Genomic DNA, 25,587 nt, shown 5'->3' with positions numbered 1-25,587 from the left:
TTACTTACGAGATTACTGGTTTATTATGAAAGGATATAACTCAGGGACAGCCAGGTGGAGGCGAGGCATTGGACAAGATACGGGGAGGGGCTCAGAGCTTCTGTGTTCTCCCCAGAAACGCCTCTCTCCCCGGATCTCCACCAGTTCACCGGCCCAGAAGCTCTCCAGACCCCTCCTTTTGGGTTTTGCCAGAGGCTTCATTACTTAGGCACGATCAATGAAATCACTGAACTCAATCTTCAGCCCCTCATTCCTCCCTGGAGGTAGGGGCTCGGGTAGTACAGAAAGTTCCATCTCTCTAATCACATGGTCGGTTCCCCTGGCAACCGGCTCCCAGCCTTTGGTTATCTAGAGGCTTTCCAAAAGTCACCTCATTAACATAACAAAAGACACCATGCTCTCTCTCTCCTCACTTAGGGAATTCCAAGGGTTTGAGGAGCTCTGTGCCAAAGACGGGGTATGAAGACCAAATGAGTATTACTTCTTTTATCACAACATCACGGTTGGTTGTTCTTATGTTGATATTGTTCCTGGTGACAAATCCTTCTGACACTTTCCCTCCGATCAGAAGCTTTCTTTACCAACGTGCCTTAATGATCTTGTGGGTTTTTTTTGTTGTTTTTGAGGGACTAGATATATGACATTTAATCATATCCCTCCATGAGTTCTGAGTCCTTTCAGAAATAGACCAGAAGTCAGATAAAAATAAATTAAAATAATCAGCCTCATTGCTGGTAAAGCTGGATTAGGGAAAGAGAATTGGATCCCAAAAGACCCAAGTTTTTCCCCCAAGTCTACACAGAGAGCTGCTCTGGAGGGAGCTGGGTGGGCAAGGGCAAAGATACTGCAGGAGACAGACAGAGGCCGAGGTGCCTGCGGTTTTTTAACACATGAGCTCTGCAGGGCACAGAAAAGGAGCTCCCTGGGGTTTGAAGCCTGCCAATCCCATCATAGATCATAGATCATGATTCTTTTCCAGAGTAGGAGGGGCTGACTCGAGGGGCAAAATGGGCAAAAGGTTCCTTTCCAACAGCACAGCAAGGGTGCAAATATCTAACTCCTTGGGTCAGGCAGGAAGCCGGGGACAGGGCGAGTGTGTCCCCACTACAACCTCCTATTACGAATCCCCTTGTTTTGGACCCACCAGAAACCACCAGAAACCCTCATAAACCGACTCTTATACAAACTTTCTAGAAGTTATTTAAAAAAATCCTGTATGTCTTCCCGTAACACATTCTGTTTTAATATCTCCTTTTATCATGAAAAGAAGATATGATTATTGTGAAAAATTAGAACATGAAAAATATATAAATACCAGGTAAATGTCCCTTGCACTCTGTCATCAATGTCCCTTGCCTCTCCTCCAAGCGAAAGCCCATTAACAAGTTTTGTGTCCACAGAACATTTTTAAACAATCTACATAAGCAAGATTGATGGACCAAGAGGACCAAGCAAAATTTATGGACCAAAGGGTAAGTGGATGCGTTGTGCCCTCTTGCTAAATTCATGTGATATGATGAGCCCTTCCCGGGTGCCCTGGGCCGTCTGTCCGAGGTGGGCAGTGCACACCTGCTTAGTCCCTGTCTTCCAGTCAAGTCCCAGTGTTGGTGTATCTTCACCTGTTTGCTTCCTGCGGTGCCAGGAATGTTTGGCCTTGGCTGGATTTCTGCCTCCCCGGGTTGACCTCCTCATTTTTAAAATACAGAGGCTTCTGGGACATCCCTTTAAAGTTAAAGACAGGCTTTAAGCTATGACCATGGCTCCCTACCGGCCCACTCTGAAGTTCTCTGAGCATTCTTACAGGATTCTGACCTTTCCCCACTGCCTGGAAAGGTCTGGAATCCTCCTGCTGTCCTGCCCACTCCTCCCTGTCCTCCAACTCCCACAACGTCCCTTGCGCTGGATGCAGGCCTCTGAACATGCGGTCTCCTGACCCAAGCCCTACTGGTCTCCCATCTGGGTCTCTTGTGCCTAGGCTCCGTCTCTGTTCCCCTTTCTCTCCTCCCTGTCCCCATGGCGGAGATTGGACTCCAGCCCTGTGCCCCAACCTCCTCCCCCCCTTGGCTCGCTGCTTTCCCAGGGCCTTGCTCTGGTTTTCCCACATTAGCCCCACTATTGGCCTGGACGTCCACCTGATGCAAACACCATCAGTCCCCACAAGTGATAGGTTGTGTCCCTCCTGCCTCCCCACTCAGGTCAACTTCCGGCTCATTGACGCCAGGCTGGGAAGGCCTCATCTGCCCCCATGACTCCTAGCCCTAGACCTCCTGCCACAGGGCTCTGGGCTGTCCCCTGTCTGGCTGTCCTTGGCCTGGGCCTGCCCCTCCCCCCGGAAGGAGTCCCTCACATACTGTGCAATCGAGGCCGTGTCTTTGGTGACATGTTCAGCTGTCACCGTTCTTTCCCATGAGATGTTAACTGTCACTCAAAGACCGAGCAGGCTTGCAAGTTTGCAGCCCTATTTGGCAATTTATTTATTGTTACTAATACTCTGTCAGAAAAATTGTGAGGTCCCTTTAAATATGTGATTTTAACAGGCTTTCTCTGGGGAGATTTTTGTTTGAGGGGCACATTTGCTCCCTAAGGGACACAACCCTAATTTTATCTTGAAATTCAATAAGAAAATAAGAGGCAGGTCTTGGGAACTCATTTCACAGGCAGCACACGGCAGCGGGAGCCGAGGGAAATAAGGACATCCACGTTAGTCACGGTGGGGGTGGCCTGAGCGGCCCCTTCACTCTGGAACCACTTCTGCCTTTGGTCTCAGGCTGGCTCTCCTTGGCCAGGCCCCACTCCTTTGTTTCATCCAGTGCTCCTGCAGCACTTACCATGCGCCGGCCCCTGTCCTAAACACGGCAGGCAGGACTCAGTTAAGTCTTTAGGCAGCCTTGCAAGGCGGGTGCTCTTCTTCTCCCCGTTTTACAGAAGGGAGAATTGAGGCAGAGAGAAGTTCATGAAATCGTTCAGGGTTACCATCTAGTGAGTGGCCGAGGAGGGATCAGAACCCAGGCCTCCCGGTGCCAAGAGTTTGCGTGACTGCCGCCGCCCCCGGCCGCCCCCCGACACAGGGATGCTGTTCCTCTGCTGCCAACCATCTGCTCTTGCACTCACTCCCTGGGGAGACCCCTGTCTCGCTCTCACTGCACAGGAGATTGCACGTGCCAAGCTGGGACTCACAATATCCCTGCCACCCACCTGACACATAGGATTTTTTTCTTCTGGCATCCACTGCCTTCACCTGGGAAGATGAGTGGGACGGCCGAGTCGATTCTGTGAGGATGCGGTGTCTGATTTGTCCTCAGATGAACTTGTAGCAAAACCCAGCATCATGCCAGCCCCGTGGCGGCTGCACAGTTTCCAGTTGTGGTCAAGGACCTTCAGCGGCTGTTCTCTCCATCTTGTCCTCAAGCCACCTCATGACCATTTGCGGTTTGGGTCCAAGCAGCCATCTCGACAGCCCATCTACCTGCCTGGCATCTAGTGACATCCCTGCCTTTCTCCTTCAGGCACTGGGGACTGATGGTCAGGGTGGCATCCTTCTTTCTCAGTTTGGTGGTGCCAGGGGATTATGTGTTATGGAAAGGGAAAGCGAGATGGGGGAGCAGGAGGCTGGGGTGAGAACGTTTTGCATTCTAGTAAATGCCCTGGCTGCGTGTGACTCCAGTGTAGTGGATTGTGCCTTGTGGTCAGGGAGGATGGCTGTTAGTGATTTGGGGCCCCCTTGCACTTGCACACTTGACCCTGGGGCAGCAGCAAGGTGCAGGAGAGGGGGCTGGGAATTGGGAGAACAAGGTTCTAGTGCCCGCCTGGGTTTCTCACCTGGATGGCAAAGGGCTCTGGTCAGACATTCTCTTGGCCCATCTGGCTCTGGGATCTGAGGGTCATACATAGCAGAGGGTCGGTGGCATGGAAGGGATGCCAGGAAGGCCTCCAATGCCTGATTAGTCTGCTAAAGCCAGACACTGCTTAGAGGCAAGGGGACAAGTGGCATTTCAGGTGGCTGGCCCTGGCGCTCATTACCAGAGCTCCTGATTACATGCAGCCACTCCAATGGCATTCCCACACTCACCTCCTGCTGCGTTCCACTCCCTAGGTACCTGCTCCCCAACTGGCGAGGGTCTTCTCAGTTATTTCTTTCTCTAACCACAAGTGTGGTTGCTCAGGGCCCAAAGGATCAAGGGGGAGGGTCCTGATGGGTGATGGGAATGACAGGGTCTCCCACCTAGCACATAGGCATTTAACTAAAGTCACCCCTTAAACTGGAAGTGGCAGATTAGTGCATCCCCAGAACCAGCCAAGAAGGACTAGGGTAGAGAGAACCTCTGAGCTTCAGTTTAGGAAGAACAGTAACTGCGGAGCTGATGGGGGATTCACCAGGCCCTTTGACGTGAACCCGAGTGGTCTGGGACAGTGCCTGGACATGAGGCCCCCCCGAAACACCCATATCTGTCCCTTCCCGTTTGTCCTCTTCCCCCTGCCGGCCACGCCATCCCCCATTCCCCTCCCCTGACCAGGCCACTGCCAGGCTCCCTGCCCATGATGGATTTTTCAGGCTTCGTTTAGTGACATAACCATCCCAGTAAAACATACAAATGGCCCAACCGTGGATCCTAATGTGCAGTAAACGGTTTTTCACCTCATATCATTTTTTATGGGAAGAAATTGGCTTTGTGCTTCCCCTGCAGGGCCACCCCCGCCCTTGCAGGTGGACCGTGCTGGGGAGGGTTTGCCTCCACTCCAGGTGCTCAGCTGCCCACTCACGGGGGCAGGGGGCGGTTCAGCTTTGATTAACTGTCCTGTGCCACATTAATTTCTGACAAGAGGCTCGCTCTGTTGTCTCTACAGGAAAAGGGGGGTGGGGGCAACGGGGGGTAGAGGGAGAGAGCCGGGTTCTGGATTGGATTCAGCTCTTTGTCTGTTCTGGTGGTTTTTGGAAGGCACCACCTTCTGCAGGAATCCTTCATCCCTGGCTTCACGTCCCCTGCCCTTTCCTTGGTCCTACCTGTGTTTTCTGACCCGTGAAATGGGTGCCTTGGTGCCCCCCTCTCTCTGCCGCATGGCAACATGAGAGGGGCTCTCCGAGATCTCCAGTTACGGAGATGAAATAACCTCTGAATCAATGAGGGGACTCTCCTTACCCCAGGAGGGAGGGTTCAGTGATGCTAAACTCTAAACTCAGTGTCTTCCAATGCAAGCTCACTGCTAACCCCAGCCAGGTGAGTGAAGCCCCATCTCTGGACTGACTAGTCCTCGAAATTGTTCTCCTTCTGCCCCTTGGACCCATCCTGCCCCGGCTCCACCAGCGGCTTCATATTCTCCCGTCCGTTCTGAACTGGGGCATCTCCTAAGACTCCAGTCTTAGCCCTCTGCTTTTTTCTGTAAGCATTCACCGTGGACATTTCTAGAAGCACATCCAAGGTACAGGTGACTAGGGGAAGGAAAGCTGTCTGCTGAAAACGAGCTGGGTGATGACACAAGGTCCCCTCTGCCACCGTGGAATCGCCCTGCTCTCTCAGGCAGCAAATTCCTTGCCTCTCCTTCTGCCTGCCTTCCTGCCAGCTGCCTTCTGCATGCCCAGGAAGGCATGGGCACAGCAGGGCTGTGATGCTACAGCTACTTGCTTCCTCTTCTTGCTGCTACTGCTGGCTCTGTCTCCACGGCCAAAAAGGCAGCTGGCCCTTGATGCTGCACCACCAGGTCTGCTGATGCATCTTCTGGTCTGTGGATGAAGCCACCTCCACTGTGTCCTGTGTGTCCCTTTGGTGGGGGCTGACTGTCCACCTCTCTACCCGGCCAGCAGTGGGGCAAGGATTGCTGCGTGCTCAGCACAGAAGGGTGCGTGCACGTGTGAGTGTGTGTGCGTGTGTGCATGTGTATCCAACCATGCATCTGTGCATGCTGACACTCCTCTGTAGCAGTATCTGCACATTTGGCTCAGAGGCACAGAATAAGTACACCTAGCACCTAAGAGGTGCTCTAATACAGAGATGCTGTTTGGGGGAGATCATTGTGCCTGAACAAAGGGAAAGTCCTTTAAAATGATAAGGAGCTCAAAAAAATGTCAGGGCCAATGATGATGATGGTTATTGTTCTGAGACTCTCTTACTCACGGTGCCTTCAGACCGCACCCCCACGGGGAGCCATGGAATGGAGTGCAAGAGGTAAGAGAGCTCAGTTGGAGCTTGCGGTCATCGCGGACCCCCAGATGGGTCCATGCTGGAGCCCACACTTCCAGGTGCATAAAGACCAGTCAGTTGGTGCTGGGGGCGCGTGGCCAGGGTGGAGGGGCCTAGGTACTGCAAGCAGTGCTCAGGGGATGTAGAGCTCGGTCTGTAGAGGACATGGTGGCCGTTGACAAGATCGGAAAGTTTTTCATACGGAAAAGCCCTTAGCGAGACTCAGCTTACTCCACAGGGCGAAACTAGGGCAGATTAGCCGAGGCTCCGGAGGCAATCTCCTCCCGGCATGTGACCCTCCCTGGAGTCATACAGGTGGCTGAAATTGTCCCACCGAGACGGGTCAGGTGGTGGCTTGACACCGCTGTCAGTGGACTTGAAGGATTCTTGCACTGGCAGGACGGCTCAGCGGGAGAGGATGCTATAGGATTCTTTCCTACTCCCCGGAGCCTTGGGTTTTAACCAGCTATGTGCCAAATGGGTAATTGGCACCCAGAACCACACACATAAGGGGTTCATACAACCTCTAGGAGGTGAGACTCTTAAAGTCTGCACTGTCTCTGGGCCCCCTGACCTTTGGGACCCAGGAAAACCCAAGCTAAATGTGCTCTGTGTTTCCCTGGAGACTCCATCGCCTATGGACAGCTCTTCAGGTGATGCTCCAACTGGAGACTTGGGTTCTAAACACAAAAATACAGCAATGAAGGTACGTTGGCTCTTGTGTCCCCTCACTCCATGTGACATCCCTGCTCCTCCTGCCTCTGCAACCGTGGCCCTGGCCTCCCCGTCCCCGCCTGTCCCGCAGGAGCCGGGACCAAGAAGTGTGTGAGCTACCAAGAGGGTGGGGGGCCACTAAACCCCTGATCTAGGAGACAGAAAGCACGGCAGTGAAAACAAATCTATTTAGAAGTCTCCAGCAGATTTTAGACACCTTGATTAATCATAACTTGCTACACATTATTTCCCTATAAACAAACTACAATGTTACTCATATAAACAGCTTTATCTTGACAGCTGCAAAATGTCAGGATTTAATGTAGAATGAGCAGAGATACACCATATGTTACCACTCCAGGCCTGGAACACACTAATTCACAGCATATTGCCTCATACCGAAGAGGTGATTACAGAAGAGGGGCTAGGGTTTTGCCTTGCCATCCTGGTACGTGCAGCTTCCCCGGGCCCCTGCGCCTTCTCTTTGGCCGAGCCGCATAATGACTAAGATGCGGAATGGGGGCAGATTCGTGGGGCTGCCAGCATCGAGCAAGACAGCAACCCAAAAAGTGGGGATGCGGTTGTGTTGTATTTTTAAAAATGGACTCAGATAAATACAGGTGTCCCACACTGGGAAGCCCATAGTTCCAGTACAATAATAAAGGGGGGAGAAGTCAATACGCGGCAGGCATCCTGCTGAGGAGGAACTGCTGCTGCCTTTGCCAGAATGAAAACCCTACAAAAGAGAGAAAACAAATAGAACCCCCTACAGGAACTGACAATTAAGAAACAAGTTAAATGCGAGGGGAAACCGAACTGAATGTTCATGAAAATAAAAGTTTATAAAGGGACTCCTTACCTGGGGCTGGTGGTATCCCAAAGAGAGAGAAGTACAGAATTTTCCCCAATAGGCTGCATCTGCTAGAAAACCCACAGGGCACATTTTCATAGAACGGTTTCCTTTTTTTAATTTATGATAGTCACAGAGAGAGAGAGAGAGAGGCAGAGACACAGGCAGAGGGAGGAGCAGGCTCCATGCACCGGGAGCCCGACGTGGGACTCCATCCCGGGTCTCCAGGATCGCGCCCTGGGCCAAAGGCAGGAGCCAAACCGCTGCGCCACCCAGGGATCCCATAGAACGGTTTCCTGTTTGTTCTTTTTGCTTTCTTTCTCTCCCCTCCTGTACGTCTCCTCCACCCCAATGTGGCATAAGTCAGCGTGTCATAGGCCGGGGGAGCCCACTGCCTCTGTTTATAAATACTGCCTTCCTGGAGCGCGGCCACGCCTGCCCCTGTAAGTGCTGCCTGTCTGCAGAGTTGAATAGATGCAACAGCAGCAGAGTTGCGTAGATGCAGCAGAGACCATTGGCCCACAGGCTGAGAATATTTACTCTCTGGCCCTCCATAGAAAACGTTTGCTGACCCTCTGCTCTCAACTATACATGTTTTTATGTCACTCCCCAGCCTAGACACTTAAGGCATGCTCTCCATTAATCTTTGGTCACCCAAGAGTCAGGCCCCTCCTTTTGGCTCTAGAACCTCAATCTTCTATTCTGGGGTGGGGGCGAAGGACCACCCACATTGCCCGTTTTGGTGGGACTGTCTACCAAGGGGGCAGGCGTGTGGCCACAGGTTGGTGTCAGACTTTCTCTCTGGACTGTGACTTGCCAGCCGTGTGGGGCACAGTTGATTTGTCCCGTTGGTAGCTCCCCAAATCCTTGGGGTCCCAGAGCAGCCCTGGGTCAGGGGTCCTGGCTGAGCGTGAGGTAAGCGTGAGCTGCCTTTCTCCTTCCATGTGAATTTTCTTGGTTAAATAAGTGAGAGCTGGTTCCTGTTGCTTCTGACCTCAGTGGATGCCAGCAGCCTCTCAATGGCCCCTTGCCATCTGTGGGTCAGGTCTAGAGTGAGATCGCCTATAGAGACAACTCCCTGACCTGGCCCTGGCTCCCCTTGAGAGCCTGCCCACCCGTCACTTCTCTCCGTTCCAATGCTCACATTCCGTGGCTGTGCCCCACACTCCAGCTACTCTGGTAAGATGACCAGTTCACAGGGATGTCTTCCCTCCACCTTGCTGTGTGCTCCTTGGCGGGCAGGGAATGGTCTCATTTTTCTGTGTCCCCAGAGCAGAGCAAGGTTTTCAATGTTGGAAGAATGAACCCCTCTTTTTACCACTGGTGCTGTGTTTGGCTGTTAAGTTACGATCTCGATCTTCTGCTAGGAGTTCCCCAACGCATCCCAGCATCAAGTCCTCTTTCTGCGCTCATGCTGACTTTATCTCCTGGTCCCATCACTGACCTCCTACTAGTGATGCATTCAAGCCCTGGATTTGTGCCCTGCTCCTGAGATGGGCTTCCACTTCTCTCCTCCCGGCCTGTTTCTTTGCCCCTCGTCACTAAAGTCTATCTTGCTCTCAGTGTTGCCGCGGCTTACTGTTCTGCATAAGGTACTTGGAGCTCTGGTGTCTGAGACCAGACAGGGTGGCCTCCAACCCCTGAAGCCCTTGAGGGGAGGCATGAACCTTCTTAGCACAGAGTGTGTGCTAAACATCTCCATTTTTTTTTTCTTGAAAAAGGAGTCTCTAATTCTTTCCCTTTGCAAAAAAGTGAAGTCATCCTTGGGGAGCACACAATTGGCAAGGTGTAGCAGGACAGTTAATGCTCAAACCCTAGGGCTTGTGGCACAGATCCTTTCTCCAGGGCTAGAGGCATGGGGCCATCTTGGAATCTGGAACTCTTAGTGCCCGGGTCCACCTAGAAGAGATAAGCATTGTGACGCTTTGCAGGCTTCTTGGGGAGGGAGATGAATCACTCTCTGACGCACTTCTCTCTTGCTGTCCACTTTCATGGTGGGCCAGAACATTCTGAGTGCAAGATCTTGTCTGGATGTCAGAATCTTAAACATTAATTCTAATAATTCTTTTTCTCTAATGTTCTTATGCCAGAAAGACTCTGGGGATGTGCAAAACATCCCATATCCTGATCCTGCTGCCTGGGGTCAGGAAGGGTACTTGGTTTCTCTCCAGTTGGTATAGTCATCCAAAGAAGCAGATTGTCCCATATCCAGCTATGCAAGTCCAAACACAGGGGCCTAATTATGCCCAAAGAAGGCATAATTCTCAAGAGGAAGGCTCCTTCTGGGCTTCTGAGCTCATTTCTGAAGGTAATTGGCAGCTGCTGGTCCCTGCTTCCAGGAACCCCTCTAGGAACCATGAGGTTGAAGACAAATCTGGTGAGTGAGAAGTGAATTTGTTGTACAGAATGAACAAACATCCTGAAGTGTCCAGGACAGGCTGGCTGTGTCACACAGGCTGCTTGATTGTTTCCACAAACCTTCAGAAGGTCTCTCAAGTTCTGGAATCTCTGGCTTAAAAACTACATCTCAAAGACTGCCTTTCACACTCAGAATGCACACAGTCTTTGCCTGACTATAAGCCATGTACTTGACCTGGAGTCTGGTTCTGGTGCCTTGGAGGACAAAGGGCCTCTGGGCATCAGCCTCCTGACTTCTCCTCTGGCCCCAGCTGGCCCAGGACTGAGGCCAACTCATTTGCCTTGCCTCATGAGGCCTCCAGTCTAGCTCCTGTTTCCCAGCTCTGAGCTCCTGGAAGAATCTGATGCATAGACTGCCTTTTCTGTCACCAGCCTGTTCTCCTGTTTTAAGGACTCGAGTCTAGAGCTCAAAAGACTCTGGACACCTAAAATAGAAATGTCTAAAGGAGCAAAGAGCAGCATTCAATCATTATCAAGTAAAGTGGCTTCCCCTTTATGATGTTATAACACATGGATTTGGATTTCCAGAGAGTAATTTCAGCATTAGCATCAGTCCTCAGCAATCAGATTAATGTGGGTTTCTCCACACTTACAGCGTGTGTGTGTGTGTGGTGAGAGAGAAGAAAATGAGTCTCAAAACAAAATATCCCTGGATTCTGATTACCTGTTGGTGAGTCCTAACTTGAACATTCTCTGCTCTGAGTTCATAGACAATTGATTGCAGTCTAAATCAGTCCCATGGGGGAAAAGCGAGACTAGTGATGGCTGGGAGTTTTGCATTTGCTTTAAGGGCTTTTATGGATTCCAGAGTCACCTCATGGTTACCAGGGCTGATGGAGGTTTGCAATAGCATGGGTAATCCAAAGGCAATGGATAATCTTTAAATCATTACCATCTGTTTCTGAAATGTACCATTTGATCATTCTCTGGAGCTGATTTGCCTTCCTAATCATGCTCTTCTTGGACTAACGTTAAAACTAACATTGCTTTCTAATGAAAAATAAAACCAGCTCTTAATACAGTGCTGAATCCACAATGCATGATGCAAAATACCTGAAAAAAAACCCACACACACAGGAGAGAAAAAGGACTGAAAGACAAAGAGAAGGGTGGTGGAGGACGAGCCTCGTCTTTGCCTCTGATTGATTTCTTGCCACAACTAGTGAGGGAGCATCAGTTCTCAGGACATGAGCCCATTGCACATTTTTTGCTCCAAGGAGAAGTCTTCTTTCCCATATGGAACTTCAGAGTCCCTGATTCCAGCTTGATGCAGCCTTGTGTGGAAGGGTGGTCACAGTTTCACCTATTTGCCCTGTTCAGAGGAGCAATTATTATTGTACACGGTATGAAATCGAGAATATACTATCCAGTGACAACTCAATGTTCCTCCCATGGCATCCCCACCCCTTCTCTCCAGAGGTAACCCCATTACCCTTGCAGTACTTTCTGTCTAATGTTCCCGGTGCGGGGGGTGTCTCTTCTTGATTCAGCTGCTCAGAAACAGCTCTCCTCACAGTCTCTTGAGCTCTGCTGCTGTTGCTCGTTCCCTTGGCATTTGAACAATGGCTTTGAGCAAATCTAGCCTTCTGGGCCTTCAATGCCTGAGAAAAGTCACGATCTTCCTCTGCTTGAAGCATCCCTAGACCTGGGTCCCCACTCCCGAGCCACCCACATCTCCATTCTTTCTCTCCTGGATGTTTTTCCAGTTCATGTCAAAGGACTCCAAAGGCCCTTTCCTGGCCTGCGTGGCCTCCGTCTCTCAGTGGGGTAGCATCTGACAATCTTGTTTTGATGTTCTTGTGAAGCCCACTTAATCCTGGACTCTGGCTCCTGTCTGCTGAGCTGTCCTCCTCCCTCCACACCTGGTCCAAGAATTTCTTCTTCCCCCTCTCTCCACCCTTCACACTCATCACTATTACGAAGGTGACTCTCAGGTCTCTGAGTCTACACCTGACCCTCTCACTCCACCCCAGACTTGATTTCCATCTCTGCTGGACAGTTATATCATGATGTCCCCAGCACAGCTGCAGTCCTAGCTCGTGTCCTTCCTCTAACCTTTAGTGTCTTCAAAAATAGTCCCGTCACTCTCTCAGGTACACTTAACTCCTCCAGATGGTTCTCTCATACCCAAGATTGGCCAATTCTCTCTTGACATTTTTTTTTTTGCCATAACCATCCTTTTATTTCAATTCATACAACTGCCATTTCATGTCCAAACCCTTGTGGCCCAGCACCTGAATGATGCCAGTAAACTTTTAACTGATTCTCCTTCAGCTCTCTTTCTCCCAGATCTATCTGACATAGCATCTTCAGATAAATAACATCCCAAATATGATTTTATCATGTCATTCTTCTAAATAGAGTTTTTAAAAAAAGCCTATATAAGCTGTTATGAAGCAGGCAAAATTCTGTAGATTCATACTTATCCTTTTCTTCCTGGCTTCAGCTATCAAAAGGAGATACTAGTATATACTTTTCTTGGAAATTATATTGCTGAAAGAAAACAACTTTATAGCTTGACTTCCAAGTCAACCTTAAATGGTCCCTAATTTATCTTTTCTGTTTTATCTGCTCTGTTCTTTTGGTTTTATTTTGGAGGCATTATGGTGCAGTGAGTCAAAGGGCTCTGGACTCAGCCTAATTTTATATTCCTGATCCTCCAAATACCAATTTGTCACTTTGGAGAAGTTTGTAAAAACCCTTCCAAGATTTAACTGGCACACCTTTCATTAAAAATGGAAATAATGTGTCTATATCATACATTGTTCTGTGGGTCACTTAATCCATGTAAAATGTTTAGCAATTGCCTGGCACATAATAGTGTCAAACATGCATTCATTCTTGTTTTACCTTCCCAAGTGTGAGCCTTCTGTTTAAGACAAACTGACATGCCCACTCTCTCTTGAATAATGCCCTTAGGCTTTTCTTTCTCTTTGGCTTTGTTCATGGTTCTTGGTACATCTAAAAAGTCCTATCCATTTTTTAAAGTCCAACGTATGGTCCACTTTGTCAGTGAAATCTTTCCCTGATTCTGGCTCCAGTGAAACTCACCTGTATGATACTGTCATGGCAGGTGCATGTCATTAGACATTTGTCAAAACCCATAGAATGTACGACACAAAGAGTGAACCCTAATATAAACTGTGGACTTTAGTTAGTAATAACATATCAATATTGGTTCATCAATTGTAACACATGTACCATAACTATAGAAGATATAGGGAAGGAAAGATGAGGTGTATGGAAACTCTCTGTACTTTCTATTCACTTTCCCTATAAACATAAATCTGCTCTAAAAAATAAAGCCTATTAATTAAAAAAAAAAAAAGAAAAGAAAAGGAAAAATCTGACCTGTCTACATGTGCGTGAGTTCTTTCAAAGCTCATTTCTTTATCTTCAGCCTAAGGTTTGTCTCGCTTGAAGATAACACAAAGTGGGTCCTTCAACTTATCATTTTGTGAATTCTTCTACTTTTTTTTAAAAAATGATAAAATCAAGAGATAATGTAGCTTAAGGAAAAAATAGAAGCATGAAATAAGAAAGGTCTGAGTTTATATCCTGGCTCCTCTTTTTATATGGCGATATCACTTGGACAAGTTATTTAACTTTGTTAGCCTCAATATCTTCATCTGTAAAATGGGGATTATAATATTTATTTGTCATGTTGTTGTATCTGAATAACCTGGCAGTTGCTATCTCATTATTAGAGGAGGCAAGAGCTTTCTTTATTGCTAAGTAATCTGCCAGAGGCACAAGTTCTTTATGAACACAAACAAAAGCATGACTGCTTTCCTGATCAAAAAGTGATCAGATTTAGAGAGATCAGATAACTTGGTGATGAGGATAGACACAAAGGACTTCACCCTCAGATACATTATGATCCACGGCATGGAAGGAGCTGCAAATGTTAGCTGAATCTGAAATACTGCTGCATGATTGTGTCAGTCGGTTATTAGTGTTTAACACAACAAATATTTCCACGTGGTCTTCATCTTGCAGAAGCAACACCAGGAACACAGGACCTCTAAGGTCACCGTGGTAGAGGATCAGACCCAAAAGTGGCTTATGTCACCTCCATTTGCACTGAGTTGGCCAGGATTCAATCATATTGCCCCTGTCTGATTGCAGGGCACATGGGAGAGAGAGCCTTCCTGCCATGTGCAAACAGCAGTCTCTGAAGAGTCATCTTGACCAAAGTTGGTGGGCTCAGAACGAATTGTTCCAATGCCTTTCAATTCTGTCCTGGTGAAATGGAACTGTCGAAGTGCTTTTGTTTGAAAATAAAATATTGATTATTTTGAATAGTGGTTGAGTTCAAAGACTAGGAAGAGAGAGGGTGATCTCCCAGTAATGAAAAGAGAGAAGACCGATTGCTTCTGTAGTCAATTATTTGAAGAAGGGCTCCAATATTTTAATGATGATAAAGAAAATCATCTCATTTGCTCCAGCCAATCCCAATAGAGAGCGTTGTTCTCTCAAACTATGGATAAAAATGTCAAAAATGAAATCCATTTGCATCTGCAAATTAAAAGGAGAGAATGCTGCAGTTTTGTCCAGGAACTGAGGGCCGACGTCCCTCTCCAGTGTGGCACCATAAAACACTTCTCTCGTCTACGTGCTTGCACACCACGTTATATGCGTTGATTCACTTCGTTCCTGGGGAGAATTTCCATCCAACAACAGGACTGACATATGACTGGATCACTTTTTGTCTCTAGCCCACGTGGTCCAAAGCAAATACACAAATTGACAAGGCACCAGCCACTGCGTGGGCTGGTCCTCTGGTTTATTCTCATTTCAATGACTCATTTTATTTGTTTGATCTAGCAATGGTGGCCCAGCCTAATTTGTAGTATTTATGATAATACTGTTTTAGTGCTAGATAACAATCTTGTAGCTCATTAGGGAATTTCCGTCACAAATACCCATCATCAAACATACTTAATCCTGGCCCGGCTCCTGGAGGCACAGAGGTGACCAGAGCGAGCCTCACGGTCCCCCACCTTCTGCTCGCACACAAAGCTCACACACAAGACTGGACACACCAAGCAGCTCCCATGCGGACAGTGCTGTGTCTGTGTGCACTGATTCCTCACCACCTTCCTCCTTCTCCTGGGGGTTGGCAGCAGAGCTCTCGCTCCCCCACTCCCAAGTGGTGTCCAGAGGGTTATGGGAGCTCCTTATAAGCCCCTTACTCTCCATAAATGCTATGATTTGCAGCCTCCCTCCTTCTTCATCATGTCTTAGGCTGGGACAGGGGCTCCCCAGAGGAGTGCCAGGCCCTCCCGCGGTCATTAAAGGAAGCAGAAAGGAAAGTAAGCCCTGAAGGAGCACCTTTTGGGGTCAAGGCTCACCGGCCCATCTGTTTCAGGGTTTCCCTTTGTCCCCACTGGGAGCCCGAGGGAGGAGGTGCTAGCTCCTTGTGCAGGTGGGGATGCTGAGGTCTGAGGAGTTTAGGTTCCCTGCCCAAGGCCACCAGCTGCCGGGGGTGGAGCTGGAATTGGAACTCACGTCCACAGAGTTTCCAGCACCGGCTTCCATCTGCCACACTTGGCTGTGAGCAAAGTGAGCAAGAGGGGAAATGGAAGGGCCTGGAGGCCGCGGCCACCGTTGGCCACCACGCGTGCTGTGACTGCCGAGAGCTGGGGTGTCCTGAGCGCAGCCTGCGGGAGCCCGCCGGTCTCCTCCACGTTCATGGGCCCCATGGGGCCTCCGGCCAACGCTCCAGGGCCGGCTGTTTCCTGGCCTGGGGAGCCCTGGGGAGCCCTGGGGAGCCCTGGGGAAAGGGTAGCTGGTCAGGCCCTAGGCCCGGGGAGGGCCCTTGTGAGCTGGTGCTGCCAGCCCTGCCCGGCAGGTGTGCACAGAGCCCGCCGACCAGGTAGGTGGTGGCCACATCCCAGGAAGGCAGCTCTGGGGACTCCTTCCCCCGCCTGGCCCTCTGGCCTGCCACCTGCCCCTCTGCTGCCCCGGACTTCCGTTTCAAGGTGGGCCAGGGAGGAGGGGGTGGGAGTGCAGGGCCCTGATAGAAGGTTCTGGTGCCAGGGCCCCATCTGGGTCCTCGGAGGCGGTGGGCAGCTCTTGCCGTGGAGCTGCTTCTACTGAAGGAGCGCTCGCTTCATCCTGTCCACCTTCTTGCTCCGTCCCTGCAGGGCTGGTGTGTTTTCCTGTCTGTTCTTCCTCTGTGTAGAGGACGGAGCGTGGCTGTGAGTCAGAGCAATCCAGGAGGAGGCACTAGGGAGGAAGGTAGGCTCTGGGCCTTTCTAGACCTCTCTGGTGTCTTCTGAAGGCTGGCTGGGATTCTCAAGTTCCCTGGGGTTGGGAGGGGCCCCTCTGGCCTGCCCCAGGGAGTCTCCTCAGCTCCATCCCCGAGCCCTGGGGTCTGGAGCTCAGTGGGGCCCTGCTGCTGAGGCAGGGGAGCAGCTGCTGGGGCCGGAGGAGAAGGGGGACGGGGCTCCTCCATGCCCAAGTCCCTCCTCCAGCCAACAGCTTCCTCCCCCAAAGGGGCCCAGCCTGACCACATCATTCCCTAGGATTTCTCGATTTTTGGACTTCCTCAAGACCTGTCACAGGCTTGGCATTTATTCGGCTCAGGCCACGTCACCCTCCAAGGCTATTGCCCTGTTTTGGAAATTCAGCAACTTCTAAACTACATGTGAGTAGAGAGGTGTCCACCAAAGTCCTGTGGGCCTTTTCGATGGTGTTCCCTCCAGACTGCCCTCGTTCCTGGAAGTAGGCCACGTCCTGGCTGTCCAGTCGGCTCTCTCGGCTGTTTCTCTGGCCTTGGAGCTTGGCAAGAGGCCTGTGCTTCCCCTGGCGGGTAGCACTCCTGTCAGTGACCTGTCCAAGTCACTGCAAAGCCAGCTTCTGTTTACCAGCTAATCCAAGCCAGTTTGATTTAATTTGTATCAAGCATTGTGTGGAACTCTCCAGATTGGGTGCTGCAGCTAGCACAGAGTTTACACGGTCGCTGCCCTTGAGGAGCGCACAGTCTGTCGGGCAGTGGATGGTGGCCCTAGCGGTGTGTGGGACGGGGCAAGGCCAATGCATAGATGACTTAATTCCAGGTGGTCAGGGACTGTTTCCCCACTTCCCTGTGGGTCAATTCCACTGGCTATGCTGGCTGCGGAGGCAGGTTTTCTGGAGACCTAGAGGATGTACAGAAGTGGACTGTCAGGACCCTCTGTTCAGAGGAGAGCAGAGAAGCCTATCCATTGTTCTAGGGTTGGAGAAAGGACTAATCTGTGTTTTCCACTTGTCATGTCGAGGGAAGCCTCTGTCACACGTATTTTATTGTGGCAGAGCTGCATTGTGCCGCATCTGTGTGGTGTGGGACACACAGGGCCAAGTGGGAAGTCAGCCCCTACGCTAGCCGACTCGTAACCTTCATCATGTGCTCACCTCTCGGGCTCAGGAGTCCTTATCTGTAGGTGGGGTGGTCAGAAGAGCTTATTTCTGAGGGTCCCTCTGGATTTGCTGCCATTGTTCTCCAAACTGTTTGCTCCCAAGAGCTTCCTTCTTCACCTGCAGGACAAAAGACCTGAGCGACCTCCGGGGGCATCTCGGGGTCCCAGGGCGGCCTCCCTCCCTCGTCCCAGCACCCTTGCTTACTTCCCTTGCACTGAAGCTGGGAGCCACCGTGTACTCAGGGAATTGAAACCTGTTCTTACATGAAGTAAAGCACCCACCACAAAATCCAATCACACCTTTAAATCCAGTTAGTGTGATTTGGGGTATGTTCTTTTTAGAATTGGATTCCTTTTGCTTCATTGGAATAATTACGAGGTGACTTGCACAGGCCCTGAGATCCCCAGTGAAAAGTACCATCAGGGCCTTTAGGTATGTCCTCCATCAGGCAGATGACCCTGATGTGGATGAGCTGATAGATTCAGTGCGACTCAGACACGGTCATGCACTGAGGAATTATGTTATTTTCTACATTTTTTGGGGGACAGCTGTTTTACTGTGAACTGTTTCAGGTGGCAAAGCATGACTGGGGATAATCATGCCTGCTAGGATAGTGGAGATTGGTGTGTGTGAGTGCATGTGTGTGCATGTGGCATCACATACATGTGCATGCCTGTGGTGTATGTGTGTGTGCCTGTATATGCGTGCATTTGTGTGCATGCCTGTGGTGCATGTGTATGCATATATATGTGTGCATGTGTGTGCATGTGGCATTGCCTATGTGTGCATTTCTGTGGTGCATGTGTTTGTGTGTCTGTGTGTGTACATGTGTGTGTGTGGTTAAAAAGGAAGTGGTTGGTTAAGGGTTCAGCTGTCTGGAAGAAGAAGAAGTTTTACATCAGCCCAGGCTTCTAGAAAGGTCCAAGAGGAGATATCATCTTTCCCAGCATCCCTTCTTTGGAGCTGGTCCCTTGGCATCGCCAGATGAGGGCCCCTTGTTTGCAGCCCTGGAGACTTAGCCCTCTTGTGAGTGGCTCCCCAAAGTTGCAGACTCTCTGGAGACTTAATTGGCATTGTTTCACTGAACACAGAAACTTGGGTTATGACAGTTTTGCTCTTTAAATTGTCAAGGAAGGAAAGGTGCTTTGAACTGCAGCTGCTGGAAGGGCAGGGGGACCTCGCTTAGAGTCACCCCTGCCTCCGTGAATGCTCAGGGAGCATGAAATAGCGACAGGAGACAAACAGATAGATGGGGTGGGTGACCAGTACAAGCACAACAGGCCATGAGGATCCTGGGAGGCAAGCCTGCCCATGTCATCTAGGACTCGCTGAGCTGATGCAGCAGACCCTCCGTGGGCACAGTGGAGGCTGAGCCCTGCTTTGGCCATTCTCCCATGACTCTGGCCCTTGAGGCATGTGGCTGTGCCCTCTGCTGACCCAAGCATTGGTGGTTCTGGGCTCTACTGGGGTGAGACTCCACTAGGATAACTGGACAGCTGGTCTGGGGCTCGGAAGGCAGGAAGTCGGGAGATAACCTATAAAACGAATGACCTGGAGGCACAGGTATGGGGAGCTCTCCAAACTCTCCCTGGGCCTGGTGAAGAAGGAGAGTCCTCAACAGGCCTGGGGAAGGGAAGGAGTGTGACAGGGGACAGCTGGAGCCAGACCTGGACTCCAGTGAACACAGGTGTAAAGAGGTGGATAATGATGGGCAATTCCCAAGAGTTTCTTCTGGAGTGTCTTTAATTTCAGTATCTACTGTGGAATGCTGGAGTCAGTTCTTAGCTGTGGCATTTGCCAGTGGAACTCAGAACAGTCCCTTTGGTCCCCAACTCAAATGCCTCATCTGAAACTTTTGAGTCATCCAGTTTGTCTCTTAGCCTGACACTCGGTAATAAGTTCCTGAGGTAGTAACCATGTGTGCTTTTATTATACACCCAAACAGTAGATGCAGAGTCATACTCACTCTGTTCTCTCCTTCCTTTGCCTTTGTTTTTAAATATTCAAACTCCTTCTCTTTCCTTTCTTGTGTCAAAAGGGAAGGAGAAATACAGCTGACAGGGAAGTAGATCAGGAGTAAACCATTGTCCCTGAGTTAGGTTATGAGCTCCAAGGAGAGGGTCCTTTCTCGTACAAGGTACGGGGTCCTTTCTGGCCCAGGGTCATTGTATATTTTTCGAGTGAAGCATGCAAGGCGAACTAAGCCTCAACGCTGGGAATTAATAGGAGGACACAGAAGAAAATCTTTCATATTTTCCCACCAGCTGACCCTGGGCCTCTCAGGGAAGTTGATGATGGGTCTTCCTCAGTGGCCAACGGCTGAAGATTTGTTTCCCTCGCTGGCTGAGTGTGCAGGTCTCTGAGTGTCACCACTCCATCTCGAGAAGTTGGGGATTTCCCAGTCTGGTTCGTGCTTCCAGAACGCATGGTCCTCAAACTTCAATGTACACCAACCCATGACACTTCTCAATTCATCCTTGATAATCAGTTGGTCTCTAATTACCTCCATTCGCAATCTTATTAAGTCCAGACCAGAACTCTGAAACTGCGGACAGTTGTCTCTAGCCGTCAATGCACCTGAGGCCCTAGGGAGGCAGGATCTGGGTCTTAATGTTTGTAAACACTAAGCTGATTTCAATTACTCATCTGAAGAGGAGGCGACCCCTCTTCCTCCCCCATTCCACTGACCACATGGACTAACATTTACTCTTCTCTTGGTGAGTTCTGCAGAATTTTGCTGCTGGTGCCCCGTCTCACACACCCCTGAGATACAGGCATAGGAGCTTCAAAAGAATCCTCACTTAACACCACCACCAGTACCACCATTGTATTTCCCATTTGCACCACCCCTGGGTTCAGCACGGGGCCTCCAAGGCAGTGGTGGCTGATGGAAAACCTCTATGTGCAGGGAAGCCGGGTGGCTATCTAGAGCCACTAGCCCTCTGCCCTGGAGGCAGAGCGTCCTGCCCTACTGAGGCTGGGAGGGCCCGCCACTGCTGTCTGGATGCCTTTCCTCCCCTCTGTGATGCTGTCATGGGGCCAGCTGATTAGTACCTTCCGCTTGGTTGCGTCCCCACAATCTCTTGATGCAAGAGCGTGCAGAGGACAGATTGCAGTGATGAGTACATTTCAAAATTTGGTTTGTTTACTTCCCTCTGCTTCCTATTTTGTGCCGGCGGGTGGTCTTATACCACAGGCAATGCAGACAGCTTCTTCCTTTGGCTGCTCCCTCCCATAGAGAACATGAGAAAAACAAGACATTTTTCTCCAGTCACAAATTCCACAGGGCCCTCGCAGTTCTGACTCCAGGACCCAAGTACCCAAGAGATGATGATGCCTGCAGTCCTCCAGGTCAGAGGGATGAAGCAAATGAGGACCCAGGCTGGGTGTGTACGATGCCAAATGTACACTCTGACTTCCAACCTTGAGCAAACTGCAGACCGAGCAGTCCCGTGAAGCCCTGGACGATCCAGATGGTAATGAAGCCTCATGAAACATTCCCTACAAATGAGTGAAGGGCTGCAGGAACCCACCACAAAGTTCATTTAATCCACAGATATCCTCTGTTTTCATCAGCCTTGTCTGCTCTGGACAGTTGAGCTAAAACTGCTTCAGCTTATGGGTAGCATTCATCCAACATGAAGAGTAATGACCCATAGAACCCTGGGCTTTATGGGGAGAAAACAAACTCTTTACTTACTAAAACCACACAAAGAAAAAAAATGCCCAAGTATTCCCTATACTGGAAGGGATTAGAGGTTAGTTTACTTTGCAAGTAAAATAGGATGGAGTATGCCGTACGGTTCCATTTCTATGAAGTTCTAGAACAGACTAAGCTAATGTGTGGCAGAAAAAATTTCATAAAGGTTGTTGCTCTGGGGAGCAGGGGAGAATTGAGGAGCAAAACATTAGAGAATTTTCTGGGGTGAAAGCAACATGCTACCCTGTATTGGTAAGGATTTAAGTCACAGCAAATACATGCACTTAGCAAATGTACACTTAAGATTTGTGCATTTTGTTGTATGTAAAGTTTATCTCAAAAGAAATCTGTAAAAAATCTTCAAATCTAGTTAATGACACTCATGCTGAATTATTTACACAGAATTGTCCTGAAGTGTACAATGCACCCAAATTAAGAGAACTTTGAGAATTTATTCTGTGGTTCCCCATGCAAAATAAAATTTATAGCATCAGGTCTTATGTTTAAAGTCTTTCATTCCTTTCGGGTTAATTTTTGTGAATGGCATAAGATATGGACCCAATTTCATTCTTCTGCGCGTGGTGACCCCGTTTTCCTGTCACCACTTGTCAAAGAGACTATCCTTTCTCCCTTGAGCATTCTTAGCTCCTTTGGGTGCTGTTGGTGGGAATGTACATTAGTTTGGCCACTGTGGAAAACAGCATGGAATTCCTCAGAAAAGTAAAAATAAATAAATAAATAAATAAATAAATAAATAAATAAATAAATAAAATAAAAGTATTAGTATATGATCCAGGAATTCCACCACTGGGTATTTATCCAAAGGAAATGATATCGGGATATCAAAGGATATCAAAGAGGTGTCTGTGTTTCCATGCTTATTGCCACGTTCTTCACAATAGCCAAGATACAGAAACAAGCCAAGTGTCCATCACGGGGTAGATAAAGGAGATGTGGGGTGTGCATGCAATGGATATTATTTGGCCACTGGAAGGAAGGAAATCCTGCCATTTGTGACAGTGGGACGGACCTTACAGACAAAGAAAGACAAGTACTATAGGCTATCACTTATATGTGGAATCAAAAAAAGCCGAACTCATGAAAACATAGAGTAGAATGGTGGCTACCAGGGGTGGAGGAGTTGGGGAGGTGGTGTTTAAGAGTATAAACTGGGAACTAGTAGATAAACAAGTCCTGGAGATTTAGTGCACAGCATAGTGATTATAGTCAACAATACTGTATTATAGACTTAAAAGTTGCTAAAAGGTAGATCTGTTCTCACTACAGAAAAGAAATGATGATTATGTGAAGTGATAGAGATGGCTAGCTGATGTCACAGTGGTAATTACATTGCAATAAATAAGTGCAGTAATGTACTGTACACCTTAAACCTACACATTACTATATGTCAATTATATTTCAAGAAAAAATAAACATAAATGGTAAAATGAAAGAAATGAGATGGAGGCACCTGGCTGGCTGAATCGGTGGAGCGTGCCACTCTTGATCTCATAGTTCTGAGTTTGAGCCCCATGTTGGGTGCTGAGATGACTTAAAGTAATAAGAAAATAAAAGTCTTAAGAAAAAATGAGTTGTTGGATTGGATAGAGGATGGATAGACGGACAGAACCATAATGCAAGTCTGGTAAAATGCTAGTGGGTGAATTTAGTCACTGGGGTATAGTATGTTCACCGCAAAAATGTATCATCTTTGCATGATGTGTGACCAGTTTTTATAAAAACTGTTGGGACAAAATAGGATAGGGCAATTTGAGGTAAGAAAGAAGTTGTTTTCTTTTGTTTTTTGTTTTGTGTATGATAGCTAGAATTGTTTTGAATTCACAATTATCTCAACTTCACTGGATTCAAATGAGTCAGATGCCACAACTTTATTTTAAAGCATTAGTTACCAACAGTAGATGGTAAAGACAAAACTGCTTTTTCGTCTCATTAAGGGATAAAGGTATCTACCAAAATGAATCCTAAGGCCCCATATGGCTCATTTATTGCAACCTCACAGTCAGAGAAACCAGGGAGATGATGAGCAAGCCAGCATTGCAGTTTGCAGAAGAGTGGAAGGTTTGGAAAAGGATGCTTCATGCAGCATTATGTGAGCTCACTGAATCAAGATACCAAAGGGGGGACAAAAAAGAAAGAAAGAAAATAAAAAAAAAATCCCTTACAGAGCTGAAACATTCATCTTTATCCCAATCCCAATAAAATGACTTTCCTAAGAAACTGGAATTGTTTTTGAGCAGTCAAAATAAGAGGAAGTCCATGCCTGATGAATTTAGATCCACTTAAGGTAACAGCTCTGCCCCTCTGGCTGATACTCCACCTGCCTACCTTTAGGTTGATTACAGTAGCTGAGTTGTCCGAGAGAAGTTGTGCTCTTTGTTCTTGCTTTGAGTCTAGGATAAAGTTTGTAATTTCAGGTGCAGTTGAATTTTGTACCTTAGGTTCCAAAAATGAGTCTTGATGAGTAACCCGAGTAAATCTGGTGAACCCTCATAGCTCAGTCTTTGTAGAGAATTGCATTTAAAGAGGTACGGATCAACACTAGCCAAGTGGCAATCTAAAAGGAATTCCAAACTTTACTTGGGTCTTTTGAAGAACATCAAAGAGAACCCAAGCCCATACTCAGAGTCACTCTTGAGAGCTCTTCTTCAACTACCCCTTCTTTTCTTTTGTACCTCTCCAGGGCCTACGTGTCAGACTTCCAGACCCTCTCAAGCCACACACCTTTTGACTTTCCACACTTTCCCTATCTTTTGAAGTTATTTATTAAGTATGTGATCTTAGCCTTTCTGGCCAAACCCTCCTGTTTCTCTGAGCCTCTTTGGTTCTATCTGCCTATTCTCCTGATGACATCAGAAGACCTGAGAATCTTGATCAGGATTTCTCAGCTGATGCGTGTGCAAGGGGCTAGGGCTGGGGGCATAAGCAGAGGCAGGTCAGGATGGCCAGAAGGTTGAGGGGCAACAGAGAGGTGGTAAACTGATAGGAGAATAAATGATATTCCTATGATATGTGTGATTTGCCTCCTCCAGGACTTTGCACAAGCTAAACACTCACTTAGAATTGCTTCTTTCCAGTCTTTTCTTTGCCTGTACTTGTTTGAAGGTGAATCCTTCACAGAGTGTATTAACTGGTCGGTTTCCAGAGATCTTTTTGTCGGTGGCTTCCCTGGGACCACACCGGCAGGACTCCTGAAGCCAAGATGGAATGGCCACGAGCAATCAGGGTCCTCTCCTCCTTTTTCTAAGAAACACGAATTAAGAGTGTGGAAGTGGCTTTAGGAGGAAAACATCTCTCTCTACCAGCTGTGAGCTGATCAGAGTGGGAGCAAAAACTGTTGCAAAAAAAGGGAAGAATTGATTTGGCTGTCAAATAGTGAGCAAGATAAAAAGCTAGTGGTTCGAGAGCCCGACATTCTTTTGATCAGGGCTGAAATTCGCTCTGTGGAAATTCTCCCTGACTTCCAGACTTGGCATTCAGTATCTTATAGCTGATGGAATCGGAAAGGGGTAGGTGCTGGGCGATGCGCCAGGCCTCTCCTTGCTTGTTCTGGGAGTCCAACTGTGGGCCTTAGTCTGAGAGACAGTTTTCCATCTTTTGGTGAAAAAAACAAAAGCCCCTGGCAGCCTGGGATAGACAAAGCTTTGAACAGGAGGCATCAGAGCCTTGCGTTCATTATATTGTATTTCTTGCTTATTTTCCTTTCGGTGCCAGTTTCCAATCACGATTTGCAACTCAGAGCCAGTTTCCTTTTCTTACGGTGGGGATGGTTCATAGCTAGTTGCTGCAGTGAGACGGTTTGGTGCTGGAGAGACCAAGGCGGCAAGAGTGGCAAAAATTCTGCCCATGGATCACTCCTAAATGGAAGGATCTTGAGTCCGTGTAGGGCAAAGCACCCAAACCTCTATGGTTTGTGTCAAGAAGACTCTCCAAGCTGGCAAGGTTGGCAACACCAAAACGGACAGCAGGTGTCCTGTAGAAAATACAAAGGCATCGAGAATGACAGATGCGGCTGACTCAGAGGCGTCAGTAGGCCCAGAGGCGGCACCATTTTGGATCAGATGGGTGAGAAAAGAACATTTCTGATGGGTGGGGCAGACCCGGAGGACCTGGAGTCCAGACAGAGGATTTCTCTTCCCCTGGAAACAGAAGACTTGCCAGAGAAAGGTTCACTAGGGCAGAGGGAAGTAGAAGAGGTAAATTAGGAAGGGAAAACTGGAAATGGCAGTAAAATCCAATTTATATGGTAATCCATGCTAAGCTAATGTGGGCACGGGCTTTGGCTGGGCCTCTGATTTATTAGTGTA

At 48.6% G+C, this 25,587-nt stretch overlaps 1 long non-coding RNA gene across 5 annotated transcripts; it reads left to right on the top strand.

Moving 5' to 3' along the window:
* Window positions 1-327: 327 nt before the first annotated feature.
* LOC112674826 (uncharacterized) lies at window positions 328-21,724 on the top strand. 5 transcript variants are annotated; one of them, XR_003145591.3, is made up of 5 exons: window positions 328-457; window positions 1,401-1,472; window positions 16,308-16,401; window positions 16,689-16,810; window positions 20,293-21,724. It is a non-coding gene; the product is annotated as an uncharacterized LOC112674826 (long non-coding RNA). The 5 variants fall into 5 exon arrangements; XR_007401943.1 differs by having other exon boundaries at window positions 337-502; window positions 20,834-21,724; XR_003145590.3 differs by having other exon boundaries at window positions 337-502.
* Window positions 21,725-25,587: the final 3,863 nt, after the last annotated feature.

The sequence above is a fragment of the Canis lupus genome, chromosome 14 (genome assembly GCF_003254725.2).
Source record: "Canis lupus dingo isolate Sandy chromosome 14, ASM325472v2, whole genome shotgun sequence".
NCBI lineage: Eukaryota > Metazoa > Chordata > Mammalia > Carnivora > Canidae > Canis > Canis lupus.
Note: the sequence above shows the minus strand (reverse complement) of the source record. Positions and strands in the feature narration are given on the sequence as shown.